We start from the raw sequence: 17496 nt of genomic DNA on the forward strand, positions 1-17496 counted from the left end.
TAAAGTCATTAGCTTGACTACATATTTTTGAGCTGGAATTCTTTATTTCTATTTTCATCTTTTTGTCAGAATTTCCTGATGGTATTCAGTTAAGACTAAGGGGTTTCCTTCTAAAGTCCAGGTAGCCTACAAGTGAGTTATTAAAAATCTTTTTTCTTTGTGGTATGTGCTGATCAGACAGAGTAGCCACTGCATCTTACTAAGAGAACGTATTGCCAAAACAGCCACTAGAGCAGAAAACTGACCTGCTTAATGCTGATGAGCTTTTGTTGTTGCTGCTGTTGTTTTAAACCTATGAAATTATTAGCTTCATTACAGCATTGCATCAACCTTTTTCTTCTCTGGAGGTGGATAGGGCAGAGGTAGAAAAGAGCATAAGAAAGGATACTGAACCGCTATAAAGGATTAAGTAATACGATAAATGCGTATTTAATTACCTACAGCTAATTTGACAAAGCTATTCATTAAGTATAATTTGAAGCTCTCTAAAATGTAGCAGTCCCTAAATCACATTAAACAAACAAAGTGATATAGGTAATTCCTAGAACTCTTCACTGTACAAATCTAGAAAAGCCCACTAGTTGTGTTCTAGCTAGATTTCACAGTTACTTCTTATATAGTATATTACCTTTACTTTTTAAACCCCTTTCAGTGCATGGTTTGATTTTTGTACTTTAAAATTTGCAGCTACTAGAACAAAAAGAATGATTTGATTACTTACATGTAGCTAAGGACTGAACTTTATTACACCAACTCAGTTGTTGTCCAACTTATTTGTCTCACTATCTAGATAGACCTGGCTGTCCTAGAACTCATTAGGTAGAACAGGCTGACCTCAAACTCACAGAGATCACCAGACTCTGCCTCCCAAATCCCAATTTTTTGTTTTGTTTTTTGGTTTTTTGAAGCAGGGTTTCTCTGTGTAGCCTTGGCTGTCCTGGACTTGCTTTGTAGACCAGACTAGCCTGGAACTCACAGCGATTTGCCTGCCTCTGCCTCCCAAGTGCTGGAGTTACAGGTGTGCACCACCACACCCAGTGGCCCAGCTAAGCTTTAAAACTAGTCTAGCATCACTGGTATCTATTAATATTTTAGAGTTATGCTAGTAAGTACAGACACTGTTAGCCATATGTGGCTACCTGAGTTTAAATTAGTTAAAGCTGAATAAAATTAAACTCTAGCCCCTCAGATAGTCACTAGCTAGTGCTTCCCATACTAGCACAAATGTACATGTTTGTGGTTCCAGAAATATCTGTTAGATAAGACTGTCCTAAAGGCACTCCCTCTATTTCAGGGATTTTTGTTCTTGGCTCTGTCAACATTTTAGGCCAAATAATTCTTTGTTGTGGAATCCTGATTTCATAGGCTGTTTAGCAGCATGTCTCTGGCCTACCCTCAGTCAGGCAGTAGAATGCACGTGGCCGGGACGACCAAAAGTGTCTCTAGAAATGGTCGTTGTGCCAGTAAGCTTTCTATTATGGTAACAGCAGTCTACGATGATCTTATGAAGAGAAAAGGGTTGGTTTTGGCTCACAGTTGTGGATGTTTAAGTCTATGACCAGGTGGCCTTGTTGCTTTGGCCTATGTTAAGGTTTATAACAATAAGAATGAACTGAGAAAAGTAAGTTAAGGAAAAAAGGATTTCTTTTAGCTTATAGATTGAGGGAACAGTCCATCTGATGGGAAAGTCATAACTGCAGGCATTAAGACACGGGCAGCTGGTGTTTTGTATCCAAAGTACAAAAGCAGAGTGATGCATGCTGTGAAATTGCAAAGGAAGACTTTGTAACTCCTTCACTCTTAGCATCCTTCAAGTTTAATTTTAGTTATCATATATTGTAGCCTAAACTTTGCTCACATAAATTTCCTATTATCCTTTCTACTCTTATTCACCTCCTTCCCAACAAGTTTCCTTCCTACTGACACATTTTTGGTTTTGATTTGGCGACCCACTGACTTTTAGTAAGAGTTGCTTGCCTGAGCTTGAGGTGGGATTGTTATTTGCTGGACTGTAGACCAGTTACTAGTGGTTGTTTCACTGAACATTTAAAATAGCCCCTCCCCACCCCACCCATACCCCCATCTTGTGCAGGCCTTATTTAGGTAACCACAGGTGTAGTTCATGAGTATTATGGCTATGTCATGTCCAGAGGACAGAATTTCACTGTACTCTTCCTTATATTCTTTCTGTTTTCTTTTTAGTGATTGCCCCTGAGCCCAGGAGGAAGTGATAGATACTTAGTAGATACTGGTCTCTGCACTTTGGCCAGTTACTAGTTTCTGCATTTATTGTTGCCTACTATAAACAACTCTCCCCCTCCCCCTTCTATGCAGTCTGGAAGTATGAAGTAGTCTCACCCACATTTAGAGTGGATCTTTCCACTTGAGTTAATCCAATCAGATAATGCATCAGGAGAATCTCTAGAGTCTTGTCTCCTTGGTGACTTTAGATCCTGTCAGTTGAGAATCATTAACTATTATAACTCTAACCTTTGTGAACTAAAACATATTACATTTAGCCATAGCCTTCCCCTCCTTGTCTCTGTAGGCTCATGGCCATCTCACAATTCAAAAACACATTGTCCAACTTTAAAAGACCCTATGTTATTTAGCAGTTATAACACATTAAAAATGTAAATACAGAATCTCTTCTAAGACTCAGGCAATCTTTTAACTGTGAGCTCTTGAACAAACAAAATACAAATTACATGCTCCAACATACATGATACCAAGTAACCATCCCCATTCCAAAAGGAAAGAAATGAGGGTATTGCAAGGAAAGATGAGGTCAAAGCGAGACCCAAACCCAACAGGGAAAATACCAGATCATGTGGTTCCATGTCTGGCATCTGGGGTTTGTGATAGAATCATCTGGGCTTCAAAGGGCTTTGTTTAGACCTACTTCTCCATGCTGTCTGTACTGTGGTACAGTAGCATCTCTCTTGAGCCAGTTCTGTTTTATACCTGACACTTCCCTCAGCAAACATTCCATTATTTTAGGGTCTCCAATATACTTCGGGTCTCAAGTGCAACTTAGGCTTTACTTTGTGTTTTGATTGTTGATTATTTGTTTTGTTTTTCCACACAGGGTTTCTCTGTCCTGGTTGTCCTGGAACTCACTATGTAGACCAGGCTGGCCTTGAACTCTCATTGAGGCTTTGCCTATTCCCCCCCGCCCCCAGTGCTGCTGGAATTAAAGGCATTCATCACAGTACTTGGCTTAAGGCTTCACTTTTGTTTTTGTTTTTGTTTTTTAAGACAGGGTTTCCCTGTGTAGCCCTGGCTGTCCCGACTTACTTTATAGACCAGGCTGGCCTCAAATTCACTGTGATCCACCTGCCTCTGCCTCCCAAGTGCTGGTATTGAAGGCATGTGCCACCACTGCCCAGCTCACGCCTTCACTTCTGTAACTTCACACAGTGGCCTCTCAGAACTTCTTGTTGGGACTTTGGTCCTGCCACACTTTTTAGAGAGCCACTCTGAAATCAAGAAAAAAAGACTCCATGATCTCTTCCGTCTTGCGAATTTTTTGTTTGTTTGTTTGTTTGTATGTTTTTGAGACAGCATCTCTCTGTGTAGTCTTGGCTGCCTAGTACTCGCTGGCTGGCCTAAAACTCAAAGCAATCTGCCTACCTCTGCCTCCTGAGTGCTGGGATTAGCGGCGTGGACTACCATGCCCGGCTTCTGTCTTGCGGTTTTTTATGCCTTCAAAATGAGTACCACATGGGTTGTACTAACAAGGTCTCCTGCCAGCTAAAGATGTAGCCTGTCCTCTTTAGAACACAGTTCTAGAACTCTTTATGTTTTGGCAGCTGAATCTATATAATGACTTTCTAAGCCACTTGCTTTTGAGCAGGGAAGCCCTTCTGCCACAATCTCAACCAGGTACTCTCCTTTCAATACATTTTCTTTTTTATAAGTTGGAGCCTTTGCCTTCAGGACCCCTTTCCTATTGAGTGTTGTTTCTGTTTTACAGATGCTTTGTGTCTTAGTTAGGGTTTCTACCTGGTGGGATGAATTATCAGGACCAACAGCAGCTTGGAGGAGTGGGTATTTTGTTTACACTTACAGATAACAATCCTTCTGGGCAGGAACCTGAAGGCAGGAGCTAAAGCAGAGGTGAGGAAGGGGTGCTGCTTATTGGCTTGTTCTTTTTTCTTTAAAGATTTATTTATTACATATACAGTATTCTGCCTGCATGTACACCTGCACACCAGAAGAGGGCACCAGATCTCATTATAGATGTTTGTGAGCCACCATGGGGTTGCTGGGAATTGAACACAGGACCTCTGGATGAGCAACCAGTGCTGTTAACTGCTGAGCCATCTCTCCAGCCCGATTGGCTTGTTGTTCATGGCTTTCTCAGCCTGCTTTCTTATGAGGTGCCATCTTAGGGTGGTACCACCCACAGAGGGCTGAACCCTCCAATATCAATCACTAATTAGGTAAATGCCCGACATGCTTGCCTACCACCCTATCTTACAATTGAGGTTCCCTGCTCTCAGATGACTCTAGCTTGTGTCTAGTTGACATGAAACTAGCCAGCACACTTTGTTGTAAGTGCCCTCCTTGTCTACACTTCTTAACTGGCTTACAACCTTACCAAATTTCTCATTTTTCTTGGTTATTTGCTCTCTCAATGTAGATCTGAATAACAGCAGTGAGCAATAACTATGGCATAAGCTAAATACTATGCTGTCTTCTGCCAAAGAAATTAGCCCAATACTTTTAAATTCAAATATTGAAGTTCTTAGAACACAAGCAGAAATGCAGCAGGGTTTTTCAGAGTGTCACATGAATGGGGCAGTATTTCCCCCCTGAAGATTCCGGAGCCGGGTTGCTACTGTCTTGTTTCTCTAAGCATTCTTATGTTCCCAGGCTCCCACCACAGTGGCCTTCTAAGCTCTACTTTAGGTATTCAAACTCTTTGTACAGACTGCTTTCAAAGGCCTAAGAACCACACGATCAGATTTAGTACAGCAGTGACCCCCACTTCTGAGTCCAGTTTTCTGAGTTAGTTGCCTTTCTAATTACTATTGTTATTATGATAAAATACCCAACAAAAGCAGTTTAAGGAAGAAAGGGTTTATTTTGGCTCACAGTTTGATGATACTGTCCATCATGGTGGCAGGAGCTTTAGTATCTGGTCATTGAGTCTCCATAGTCAGGAAGCATAGGGCAGTGAATGCTCAGCTTTCTTCCTTGGTTCTGCCACATTTAGAGTGTGAGTCTTCCTCCCTCAGTGACGCTGATGTAGATAACCGCTCACAGCCATGCACAAAGGCTTGTTTCTGTGATGATTGTAGATATTGCTAAGCTGACATTAATATTAGCGATCACACGAGGCAGTAATACCATAGTGATTGTGCATGTTTTCTGCCTGGGACGTGAATAAAGGAGGAAGAGGAAGGAGCTGGTGTCCCCATCCACTTACAGGCCTTGCTTCAATGATCAGGACATTTCTCATTAGGCCTCATCTCTAAAAGTCCCACAACTCCAGGCGCAGAGCATTTGCCTAGCATATGCTAGAGCCTGGTTGCTAAACTCTTATCAAATTAAAAAACAAAACTGGGCCAGGCGTAGTGGTGCACGCCTTTAATCCCAGCACTGGGGAGGTGGAGACAGGCAAATCTCTGTGAGTTTGAGGCCAGCCTGGTCTACAAAGTCAATCCAGGACTGCCAAGGTTACACAGAGAAACCCTGTCTCGAAAAACATAAAACAAACAAACAAAAAACCCATAAAACTGGAAAAAGCTTTGAACATATAGACCTTTGAGAGACATATAAGACCCAGACTTCAGTGACCAGATACCTGTAGGGAGCAGGGCTGGCCCTGCTTGAGGCTCACTGGTCTACATTAAGCACATAAGTACACATTTTTTTTCCATAAGTACACATTTAAGTTCTATAGCTTGTTGCATCAGCTTAGTAGCTGATGGTTTGCAATTGGTGATCTAGCATTTGGTGTCAATGTGCTGATGTCTGATCTGCTGATAGTTTGGTTGAAGCCAGATGAAATAAAATAGAACTCACATGTCCGTTGGTTGATAGATTTTTGACCAGTATACATGTAAAGAAGTCTTTTTCTCTTTCTGTATGAGTCCTCCAACAGGCTAGTTCATTTGCCTCATGGTTTGAGTTCTGGAAGTAGCAGATGAGAACAAATTCAGTTGTGTAAAATGCTTCTCAGGTCTCGGCTCTATCACATTTTCTAATGTTTTATTAGCCATAGCAAGTCAGTATAACCAAGCAAAAATTCTCAAGGAGTAGCAATAGATTCCGTCTCTTGACTTGAGGAATAGCAAAGCTGCATTGTAAAGAGCTCTGCATAAAGAATCCAAGGAATTGCTTTGGCCAGTTGTGGGCACAATTTACTGTTGTTTTCTGTGCCCGAGAGCCCTTTTATTCCAGCTGTTATGCCTACATAGTCTTTCTTTTTTGATTTCATTGTTACTTGAAATAATCCATGGTTATTTAATTTTACCCATGTTTCCTTTTTGTAGTGTTACTTCTTTCCTGTTACAATGCTTCAATTTGGAATTTTCTTTTTCTTTTTAAAATTTGATTTGATTTGGTTTTCGAGACAGGGTTTCTCTGTATAGCCCTAGCTGTCCTGGACTCACTTTGTAGACCAGGCTGGCCTCAAACTCACAGAGATCCACCTGCCTCTGCTCCTGCGTGCTGGGATTAAAGGCGTGCGCCACTATGTCTGGCGTTTTTGTTTCTTTCTTTGTTTTTTTTTGTTTTTGTTTTTGTTTTTTTGAAACAGGGTTTCTCCATATAGCCTTGGCTGTCCTGGAACTTTCTCTCTGTAGACCAGACTAGCCTCAAACTGAGAGATCTGCCTGCCTTTGCCTCCTAAGTGCTGGGATTAAAGGCGTGAGCCATCAAGCCTGACTAGAATTTCTTTTTTTTTTTCTTTTTTCTTTGTTTTGGTTTTTCCAGTCAGAGTTTCTCTGTGTAGACTTGGCTGTCCTGGACTCAGTTTGTAGATCAGGCTGGCCTCGAATTCACAGCAATCCACCGGCCTCTGCCTCCCAAGTGCTGGGATTAAAGGTGTGTGCCACTACCGCCCAACTCTTTTTCTTTTTTCTAGCATAGTATTTGTATTGATTATTTGGGAATTTTCACATAAAGCACCCTGATTACACTCACTTCCCAGTCCCCTGGTACACCCCCAACTTTTGTGACCTCGACCTCAAATAAGGGGAAAAAGAAGAAAGAAAAAAAGTAAACAAAAACCACAAGTCCAATTTGTGTTGCCCATATACTCATTGGCACATGGTGAGACTTTCACTGGCCAGCCCCTTGGTTGTGAATGCCTTTAATCTCAGCACTCTGGAGGCAGTCAGACAGATCTCTGACTTTGAGGCCAGAGTAGGTGGCACATGCCTTTAATCCTAGCACTCCAGAGGCAGAGGCAGGCAGAGCTCTGAGTTCTCAGCCAGCCTGGTCTACAGAATGAGATCCAGGACAGCCAGAGCTATACAGAGAAACCCTGTCTTGAAAAAAATCAAAACCAGAAATCAAGTATGTCCAAGCTACTGCTAAAGGCATCTGTTGTATTGCTGATTATATAGTGTGTTTTGTTGTTTTGTTTTGTTTTTAGTTCTAGAATTCTAGAGTTTGTTGTTTGTTTGATTGGCTTTGTAGGTTCTTATTCCCTGGTAAAATTCTTATTTTGTCACCTAAATTCTTGAGTATACTAATCATAGTTATTTTCAGGTTTTTACTTGGTAATTACAATGTTTAGATTCTTTCAGCGTTTTGTTTTGTTTTTCTGTTGTCTGCTTTTTCTCTTGGCTTTCAGTTATTTAGTTCTCTCTCCTCTTCTTAGTAGTTTTTAAAAAGAATGTCAAAACTTGTATATGAGGAATGATAAATGCTCTTGATGACTTAGTTCCTTAGAGAGGACCTACTTTTCTTCTGATGGTAGTTAAGAGTATAAGCAAGTGACATTGGTCCATTGTGGCTTGAGATGGCTTGAGCCTTTGTTTCAGGCTTCTCAAGGGCTGGTTTAAATCCAACTTCCACTTTCTTCAAGTGTTGCCCTTCAGAGGTACCAAATGGAATCCTGGGTGTTTGCCAGGACTTTTCTTTTTGGCAGTTCTTGAACTCTTAATTTTTTCTTAGTTAATCTGAAGGTTCTATTTATATATAAATATATTTTAAAATAGGAAGTTTGCTTAATTTTTGGCCTCTTGCCTCAATAAGATTAGGATTCGCTAAATTACTCTTAGGACAGAAGCAATATAAGATGTCTAGAGTTATTTTTCTGTGATTTCTTTTTCTCTGGATTTTTAGCCCCTGTGCTGGCTTGTCAAATTGACATCCAAACTAAAGTTATCTGAAAGGAGAACCCCCAGTTGAAAAAAAAAATGACTATATAAGATAAAGTTCTGTGTCAAGTACCACCTCCTAATCTTATCAATTCTTTTTTTTTTTTTTTTGGCTCTCGCTTTGTAGATCAGGCTGGCCTCAGACTCACAGAGATCTGCCTGCCTCTGCCTCCCCAAGTGCTGGGACTACAGATGTGCATTAGTTCTTAGTATTAATAACTTATAAAATAACAAATTAATAGTTTGAAACATACATTGATCATTAATTTACTATATAAGAATTCTGCCCTCATACAAGTTACATTCTTATAGAGAAAAGTTATTGAATACTCATTTATTTAAAAGTGTAATAAACAGGCATTTTCTTAATTAGTGACTGATGAGGGAGGGCCCTGCCCATTGTGGGTGGTGCCATTCCTGGGCTGGTGGTCCTGGGTTCTATAAGAGAGCAAGCTGAACAAGCCAGGAGGAGGAGGAGGAGAAGCCAGGCAGTAAGCAGCACTCCTCCGTGGCTTCTGCCTCAGCTCCTGCCTCCAGGGTCCTGGTCAGTTTGAGTTCCTGTCCTGACTTCCTTCAGTGATGAACACTGCTATGGAAGTGCAAGCTGAATAAACCCTTTCCTCCCCAATTTGCTTTTTGGTTATAGTGTTCTGTTTCAGTGGTAGAAACCCTAAGCCTCTCAAATCCTGCTTGTTTCATAGCTCTGAACTCTAATTTCATTCGTGAAGATCCAATTCCAGTTCTTAATATTTATCCTTTACTTGCCATGTATTTTCTTTGGCACTGGAAGAAATGTACAGAACAAAAAAATGAGATTATAAATGACTTTTCAACATATTGCAACAAGCTATGAAAAAAATTCTTAGTTGATATGAAAAAGGAAAAAAGGTTAAGACTTTAGAATTAATCATAGAGATCCCTTTGTCATTTTGAGTGGGTTTCCCTTGCATTCTACAACTCGGAGTCCATTTTCTACCCTTTCTGGGTTTTCCCATAAACATTTCTTCCTAACAATGCCAGGAATTTTTGACACTGACCTTCATCTTTCATGCCCTTGATCCCTTGACCTTTCCTTTTTTGTTGTATTCCCAGGATCCAGTGGTTGGGAGTGAGTCAGTGGTAGGCAGAGCACCGTGTGTCTGCAGAGCCCCCATCTGATCCCTAACCCAGGCGCCTTGTGTCTGTGGATTACTCATTGTGTCTCTGGTCCGGCTCTTGACGCTGCTCAGTGACTCAGTGATGATCTTCATTCTCTCATTACAGCAAGCCATTTTCTGACAAAAATTGAAAGCCTCTTTTTATTTTTGTACCTGTGTCACTAAGAGCAATTGTATAAGACATTTATTATTCTCATTTTGCAGATGAGGAAACTGACACTTGGTGAAGTTATGAAATTTGTCCAAAGTCACACAGCTTGTAAAAGGCACAGCCAAGATTCAAAGCCAGGTCTGTCCAACTTCAAAACTAAGGCTAAGACACTTTGCAATGGCTGTGATGCACCAGCCTATGATGACTTGTGTTGGTATTAGTATTGCTTAAGTATTCCCTAATTCCTCTGGGTAGTTTTTAGTGACAAGGTTTTTGTCCTTCCTAAATTTTTCATTTTTCTTTTGAGTATTGTGAAAAGCAATATAGCATAGTAGCTAAGGTTTTGGAGACAGATGACCTGGGTAGAGACTTCAAATCTTCTGTGCTTACGTGTGTGACATTGGGAAAGATACATAACTCCTTATACGTGAGTTACCCTTTCTGTAAAACAGTGACAGTGCTGTTGTTCACATGAATTACTGCAGACATTGGCTAATTTCATATGTGTAAGACATTCTCCTCCTTGTCCACACTTGTCTTACTATGTGCCTGGCACACGTCAGCGAGGCATTCTCATCTTTAGTAGCTAGGAAAGAAAAGCCATTATTTTAAATTACCTAGTAGGCAATGTACTTAAGCAAAGTTTAGGCTACAATATATACATAAACCAAAATTAAGCTTGAATAAAATAGATCTAGAGGGAAATCACTAATTTGGTCACTAATTTGTGTGAATCACATTGAGTTGCAGTTTACAGGTCTGACACCTGCAAATACCTTATATATTGTATTAGTTACTTTTGCATCACAGTGATGACAACACCTGACAAAAACAAGTTAAGAAGCTTACATCCTTAATGTAATGGAGGGCCATAATGGAGGGAAGGCATGCCAGAGCCCGAATTTATGCATAAGGGTGTGTAGGAGACAAGGCACCTATTTCAAGTCCATATTCATAGATTAACTTGGTGCTTGATATATATATATATAACTTGGTGTGTGTGTATGTGTGTGTGTGAGTGATATCTATTTTCTCCTATTATTTTTTAAAACATTTCCTTATTTTCTTCCGTGTGTATGTGCCTGATGTATGTATGTGCATACTTTGTGTACACAAGCGCTTGGAAATGAGAAGAGGCTTCAGATTCCCTGGAACTGGAGCTATGGATAGTAGTGAGTCACCACATGGATTCTGGGAACTGAACCTGAGTTTTCTGGAAGAGCCCAGGGTTTTTTTGTTCGTTTGTTTCTATTTATGATTCCTTAAGATAGATGCTTATTAAATATTCTTTCCCCTTCTTTCCTTTTTCTGTGGCACTGGGACTCAAAACCAAGTCCACACACATATTAGGCATAGGTATCTTTTTTAAAATTTTTTATTAATTTATTCTTGTTACATCTCAATGGTTATCCCATCCCTTGTATCCCCTCATTCTTCCCTCCCTCCCATTTCCCCTTTATTCCCCTCCCCTATGACTGTTCCTGAGGGAGATTTCTTCTCCCTGTATATGCTCATAGGGTATCAAGTCTCTTCTTGGTAACCTGCTAACCTTCCTCTGAGTGACACCAGGTCTCCCCCTCCAGGGGCCATGGTCAAATGTGAGGCACCAGAGTACGTGTGGAAGTCATATCCCACTCTCCACTCAACTGTGGAGAAGGTTCTGCCCATTGGCTAGATCTGGGTAGGGGTTTAAAGTTTACCGCCTGTATTGTCCTTGGCTGGTGCCTTAGTTTGAGCTGGACCCCTGGGCCCAAATCAGGCAGAGGTATCTTGATTTTATTTTCTAATCTTATTTAAAAGTGGCTCTGACCCGTGAGCCTTTATATTATTAATTATATATATTTTCAAGTTTAATGTTTCTATTATAATTGTCTTTATCTTTCTGTAATAAGCTGTGATCTATAGTTTGTAAGTCCATGTGTGGTTTTAAATTTTGAAAGTGTGTGTGTGTATGTGTGTGTGTGTGTGTGTGTGTGTGTGTGTGTGTGTGTCTTTCTGTCATATACAATTTGAATTATAAAACAAGATTCAACTATCTCTAGAATCAAGAAGAGATATGTCTAAAACCCAGTGATCTAGACAGTCTAAGGTTAAAGGGATGAACTAGGGTGAACAGGCAAATGAAGACAGTAAATGGCAGTTGCTGTGTGACAGCACCTTAGTGCACCTCATGCTGATGAGGCTTAAATAATAACCAGTGATCCACGTCTTCATACTTACTATGGTTTCTAGAAAACTCATTTAGTGTTGCTATGGAATGGTGGTTTTTGTTTTCTCCTCTTCCCGCTTCATCACAGACTTTAACATGTCTTTGCTGAATGAGGAAGTGTCTCTTTTTATTTTTAATGGCTTTTCATAATTAATGAACATTTATTAACACTTTTAGTAGCAGTTTTCTTTGGTGAAATATAAAATAATGGTACATCTTGCAATTGATGGTATCTAGTATTACTGGTTTCTTCAGTCACAGCCAGTTTTCTGTCTCATGATCCAGAAGAATGAAGAACGAGGACAATACAGGAAGGGCTGGCGGGCAAGCAGAGTTTATTGAGAAATAAACAAACAGTTCTCTAATGAGTTGTCAAATAATATCTTTGAAGCAGAGAGTGTTTGTGTCCTGGGAATGGGCTGATTTCGTCCTATCCATATGCAAATAAGGTATTAAGCCAGGATGAACCTGGTTAGTTAATTTATATGTAATTGAGGCGTTCTGGTCAAATGAACAAGCATGTACAGGCTCTGGAAAGCTCACTGTAAGTTCCATGTCAGGATGAAGAACTAGCAAGTAAGAGAAACAGAGACTGGTAGTCAACCAGTGTCTTTGCATCAGTGCTTTTTGGATTTTGGTTCCTTAGCTCACCACTTAGGTTGTTCATCTTAAAGCCTTAGTGTTCTTGGAGGCCGACTACCACTTTCACCAAGACATAGTCCCTTACCTGACTACCTGACTACATATGAGGGCTGCATTGCCCCTAATTCCTACCAATACCTTGATAAAACATAGATTTTTAAATACACAAAAGAATGTGGTTCTTCTTTTTTTTTTTTAAATAATTTATTTTTATTTTATGTTCATTGGTGTTTTGCCTGCATGCATGTCTGTGGGTGTCAGATCTTAGAGTGACAGACAGTTGTGAGCTGCCATGTGGATGCTGGGAATTGAACCTGGATCCTTTGGAAAAGCAGTCAGTGCTCTTAACTGCTGAGCCTTCTCTCCAGCCCCAAGAGTGTGGTTCTTTACTTCATCGTACTTACTCTCTTATCACCTTATGCTTAACTAATTCAGAACCTTTAAAGGAGGACATACATGTGTACACATACACAGTCACACTTTGCTTGTCCTAAACTCTGTCTTACCCATGCTAGGCAAGTGCCATATCCCCTGCCTGAGGATATAGTTGAATTTTCTTATCCTGACTCTTCTTCCATTAGAACACAGTATTTTGTTGGACACAAGGTATTATTAACAATTAAGGGAAGCATGCAGGTCTGATGAGTCATAGTAACATAGTAACATTTATGTTACAGCTTCATATTAAGCTTCTTGGTGAGAAAAAATATTTTTTATTAAAAATTATTTTGGACAAAAGATACTTTTAAATCAAATTAAGGAACTTATTGAATGCTGAAGCATCCGAAAATATTCATGGACAAGGTAAATCAATAAAACCAAACGGTAAACACAGTAGTTACAAAAGCACTATGACAGAAACGAAGAGTTGTGTGAAAGCCCATGGAAGCCCACACCCTTAATCCCAGCACTTGGGAAACAGAGGCAGGTGGATCTCTGTGAGGCCAGCCTCGTCTACATCGCAAGTTCCAGGACATCCGGAGAGATGTTTTTTGTTCTTTAGACTTATAAAGGGCAGGAGAGATGGCTCAGTGACTAAATGTGCTTACTGCTCTTTCAGAGGACCTGGGTTCAATTTCTGACACCCAGATGAAGGCTCACAACCAACTGTAATTCCAGTTCCAGGAGAGTCTGATGTCCTCTCTGGCTTCTGTGAGAGCCAGGTATGCATGTTGCATGCATGCATGCGTGCATACATACATGTCATATACATGCATGCATGCATATGTGCATTGCACCTATATACATAAAATTTAAAATAAATCTAAATATAAAATGAATTATAGGCATTTAGAGAGTTAAAAAAAAAAAAAAAGACCTCATCAATGAGATAACATTGAAGGTGAAACTTGAAGTATGAGCAAGAAATAAGCCCTTAAAGAGTCTAGAAGAAAAACATTTCAGGAAAAAGAAACAACAGATGACAACTGGAAACAAAAGAGTCACAAGAGTTACTCAAGCTAAGAGTAGGGCCGAGGCTATGCCTTAGCATGTGAACGTTTGCTGAGCATTTATGTCTGGGTGTTCTTTTAAGCATCTGAGTCACTAAATGCTAAGTTTAAACTGGATTTGAAAATACATTTAGAAAGCCAGTGGGGTGGTTACACAGGGCCATAATCTATTTTAAAAAGATTATTCTGGGGGCAGGTAAGGTACCTACCACCAAACTTAATGATCTGAATTTGATCCCTGGGACCCTCATGTTGGAGAGAGAAAACAGACTTCTACAATCAGTCTGTCAGCAAATATAAATCGAGCTTTGGCTGCCATGTGCATGGTTGATCAGAGAGAACAATTGAAGTAAGTCCTAGTTTACACTTTAGTAGCCCAGACAAGGGATGAGTTGGGCTGTGGTGGTTCTGGCGATGGAGCCAGAGCAGTAGACAGATTGAGGTTTGTTTTACAAGTGTTTGTTGAAAGCTTAGGTTAGGGAGCAGGAGTGTAGGAAAGGCCAGAGTTGGTTAAAAGCTCAAGGATGTTGTGTGTAAAATACTCTCCAAGTTAGAGACGTTTCCGGTCCTGCCCTCTCCCCCGCTTCCCTTTCCCCTCCAGCCTGCCACTTTCCCACTCCTTCTCTTTTCTCTCTTCTCACTTCTCATTCTTGGAACCAAGTATATTTTTATTCTCGTCTGCTTCTCCAGATTCCAGCACCTCTTTCTCTTCCTACACTTGCCAGATGCTTAGGGGAAGAGCATCAGTGTAAAAAGTAGGTTACCGTTCTCAGGAACCTACCCTTTCCCACCAAGATGCTCCTTGCTAACTCAGTTTTTGCTGCATCAGGACAAAATTAAATTTTGTTTTTTAAGTAAAAGTAAATTCTTGGGTATGTTCCTAATGAAATCAGCCTGTGATGTGTGTTTTGGCCTTATCTTTTTGTTGCCTTTTATTTTTTTCAGATTTCCCTGGTCAGCCTAGGCTAGCTTTGAACTCATGGTCCTTCTGCCTTCTACCTTACAGGTATGCTAGCACTGCAGTGTCTGGCTTTGAGCATATACATAAGCAGTTTTTAATCTGTAAACTGTTAACATGACTTAAAAAAAGTATTCATAAATCATTAATTCAGTTTTCCCAGTTAAAATAAAATAAGGCTTGGCGAGATGGCTCCCCAGGTAAAAGCATTTGCTGTGTAATCCTGATGACCTAAGTTTGATCCCTGGAGCCTACAGTAGAACTGACTCCCTAAAGTTACCATCTGATCTCCACATGGTATACTGTGGCACATGTCATTCGTACGTATGGAATAATTATAATAATAAAAGTTTTAAAAAAATGATTTTGTAATTACAAAAAGAATCGTGTTTGGCTGGTTTGGGAGTTTTTGAAGTGCTAGGTATTGAAGCCAGGGCCTCAGGCATGGTAGGCAAGTGCCCTATTGGTACCAAAAAATCCAAGGAAGGCCAAGAGGAGTTCTTCAAGTTTTGCTTTGACAGCTTTTGTGTCTCTTGGTGTTTGAGAGTAGCACTTGTTGGCAGCAAGCAGACTAGGGCAGTGCTAACATACTCTAGTGTTAATACCTTGTGTATAAACGCTAATTAAGGGGGCTCTTAGGTCTGCAAGTGTTAGAGGCCCTTTTTAGGCCCTGGGTAGCAACTGGCATTGCAGCTTCCAGACAGGATTGGGTACTAGGATTTCAACATTTGACCGCTTGTGATAGCAGAAAACCTATTACACAATGTTTGGAACAGTTATAGCCGGGCCTGTGCCTTCAGAAGTAAGAACAAGGAGTTTCAGTTGTCTTGTAATTTCCTCAAAGTGTCTGTGTGTGTTCAAAAGAGCCAGTGCTAGCTTATGGGCTGTCCATAAGTACTATTACTGATTTTAATAGTGCTTCAACGATGCTTAATGCCAGTTTAGTTCCCCGCAGAAAAAGTTGGGTACCCCTCCTCCCTCTCATCAGTGAGCCACAATCCACCCCTTTCCTTTAAATTTTTTTCTTAAATACTTTGAGGTTCCACTTTTTGTTTTTTGTTTTGTTTTTTTGAAACAGGGTTTCACTGTGTAGCCCTAGCTCGCCTTGAATTCAGTTTGTAACCAGGCTGGTCTTAAACTCACAGAGATCTGCCTGTCTGCTTCCTGGGTGCTGAGACTGTAGGCTTGTGCCATTACGTCTGGCCATTATTATCTGTAAGGAGTGAATAGTGAAGTCCTGTATTTAAACAAAGAATTTTGTGAAGAAGGTTAGTGGGGAGGTGAAAATGCATAAGATACCTAAAATAAAAATCAGATCATAGGCTCCCGTTTGGAGCAAGGCTTAATTTAATTTATAAGTAAAGAATCCTTTGGAACAGAAGTGCACAACACATTCAGACTTGTACATAGCTTTAGATGACTGCTGATGCGCTAAGGGAGTGTGGATTATGAGTGGCTTTTGAGAATGGCAACTAGGACTGAGGAATAGTGGGGAGAGAAAGGGGGCATTCAGACCGGCGCTGTTTTATCCTCAGATGCCAGCTAGAGGACAGCCAAGGCTTAGTTTGTTTTAAAAATCTCTTGTCTGACAGCTAATGGAGAAGGAATTTTTAGTTTAATCCTGAAAAATTAGAACAATTTTCCCTGAGAGTGCTGTAAGTGGAAGAACTCCCTGACAGAAGGAATACAGTATTCATGGTATCTTAACAGTCAGCCTGTTTTTTAAAAGTTAAACTAAAATGTAAGCAAACTTAAATTTACCAAAAGCTAAATTTATATGAGAGCTAAATTAATGTTTCCTTTGAAAAGTAGGACTCAGAAAAAAGGGAAAGGAGGAAGAAGAAAGAAAGATCAAGCTGTTTGGCTGGTTGTAGTGTCTATCACACACCAGCAATCTAGTGCCTGGAAGAGTGGAAACAGGAGAATCCAAATTTGGGGTCATCCTTAAGTACAATTCAAAGCCAACTTGGGCTGTGTAAGACTTAACCTCAAAAAACACCAAAGTATATAACAAGATAAATGTATTTGTAAAAACAATAAAAGCAAAGCACCAAAAGAAACCTTTGTTTTCTCTAACTTTCCCTGAGTCTACTTGTAAATTGACTTCTAACAGACAACTATGAACTTTTAAAATAAATTGAATTAGTTCTATAAGTAGCTATGTGTGTTGTTACTGTTTACTCAGCTCCCTCCCTATGTGAAGCACTGAACCAAAGATAAGTATTAAAAAATTTCATCAATTTGACCAACATGTATTGCAGTCTAGAATTCTTAGGAGTCACAATTGATAGCAGATTGACCTATTATAGTCCTTTGGCCTTGATAAATCTAGAACTTCTTGCTTTTAATTAAATTGTAGGTTTAGTATACAAAGTGTAATGGATCTATCTGATCATGGCATCCTCACACATATGTGTCATTATACTTTGATCTTGTCCCCTCTTCTCCTTCAGCTGGTGCCCATCTTTCCCTCAGTTCCCCCCTCTACTTTACTGTTACATGTTTTCCATTATACTATTTCCCATTTCTCTTCATATTTTTTACTACTCTCCCATGGTCCCACATAGAATTTTTTTATTTTTTAATTTT

The 17496-nt window shown here is 40.0% G+C and overlaps 1 protein-coding gene across 11 annotated transcripts in view; it reads left to right on the plus strand.

The window, feature by feature from the left end:
• The window catches only part of NUMB (NUMB endocytic adaptor protein), a 109378-nt gene that overhangs the window by 34824 nt on the left and 57058 nt on the right, over nt 1-17496 (plus strand). For 2 of the 11 annotated variants that reach the window (XM_084792082.1, XM_084792086.1), the window contains one exon: nt 9701-9785. The exons of the other annotated variants lie outside the window; for them this stretch is intronic. The gene's annotated coding sequence lies outside the window, so the exon portion shown is untranslated. The remainder of the gene's footprint in view (nt 1-9700; nt 9786-17496) is intronic. 11 annotated transcript variants of the gene reach the window in all.

Source organism: Acomys minous, assembly GCF_964271855.1.
Source record: "Acomys minous genome assembly, chromosome: 8".
Classification (NCBI taxonomy): Eukaryota; Metazoa; Chordata; class Mammalia; order Rodentia; family Muridae; genus Acomys; species Acomys minous.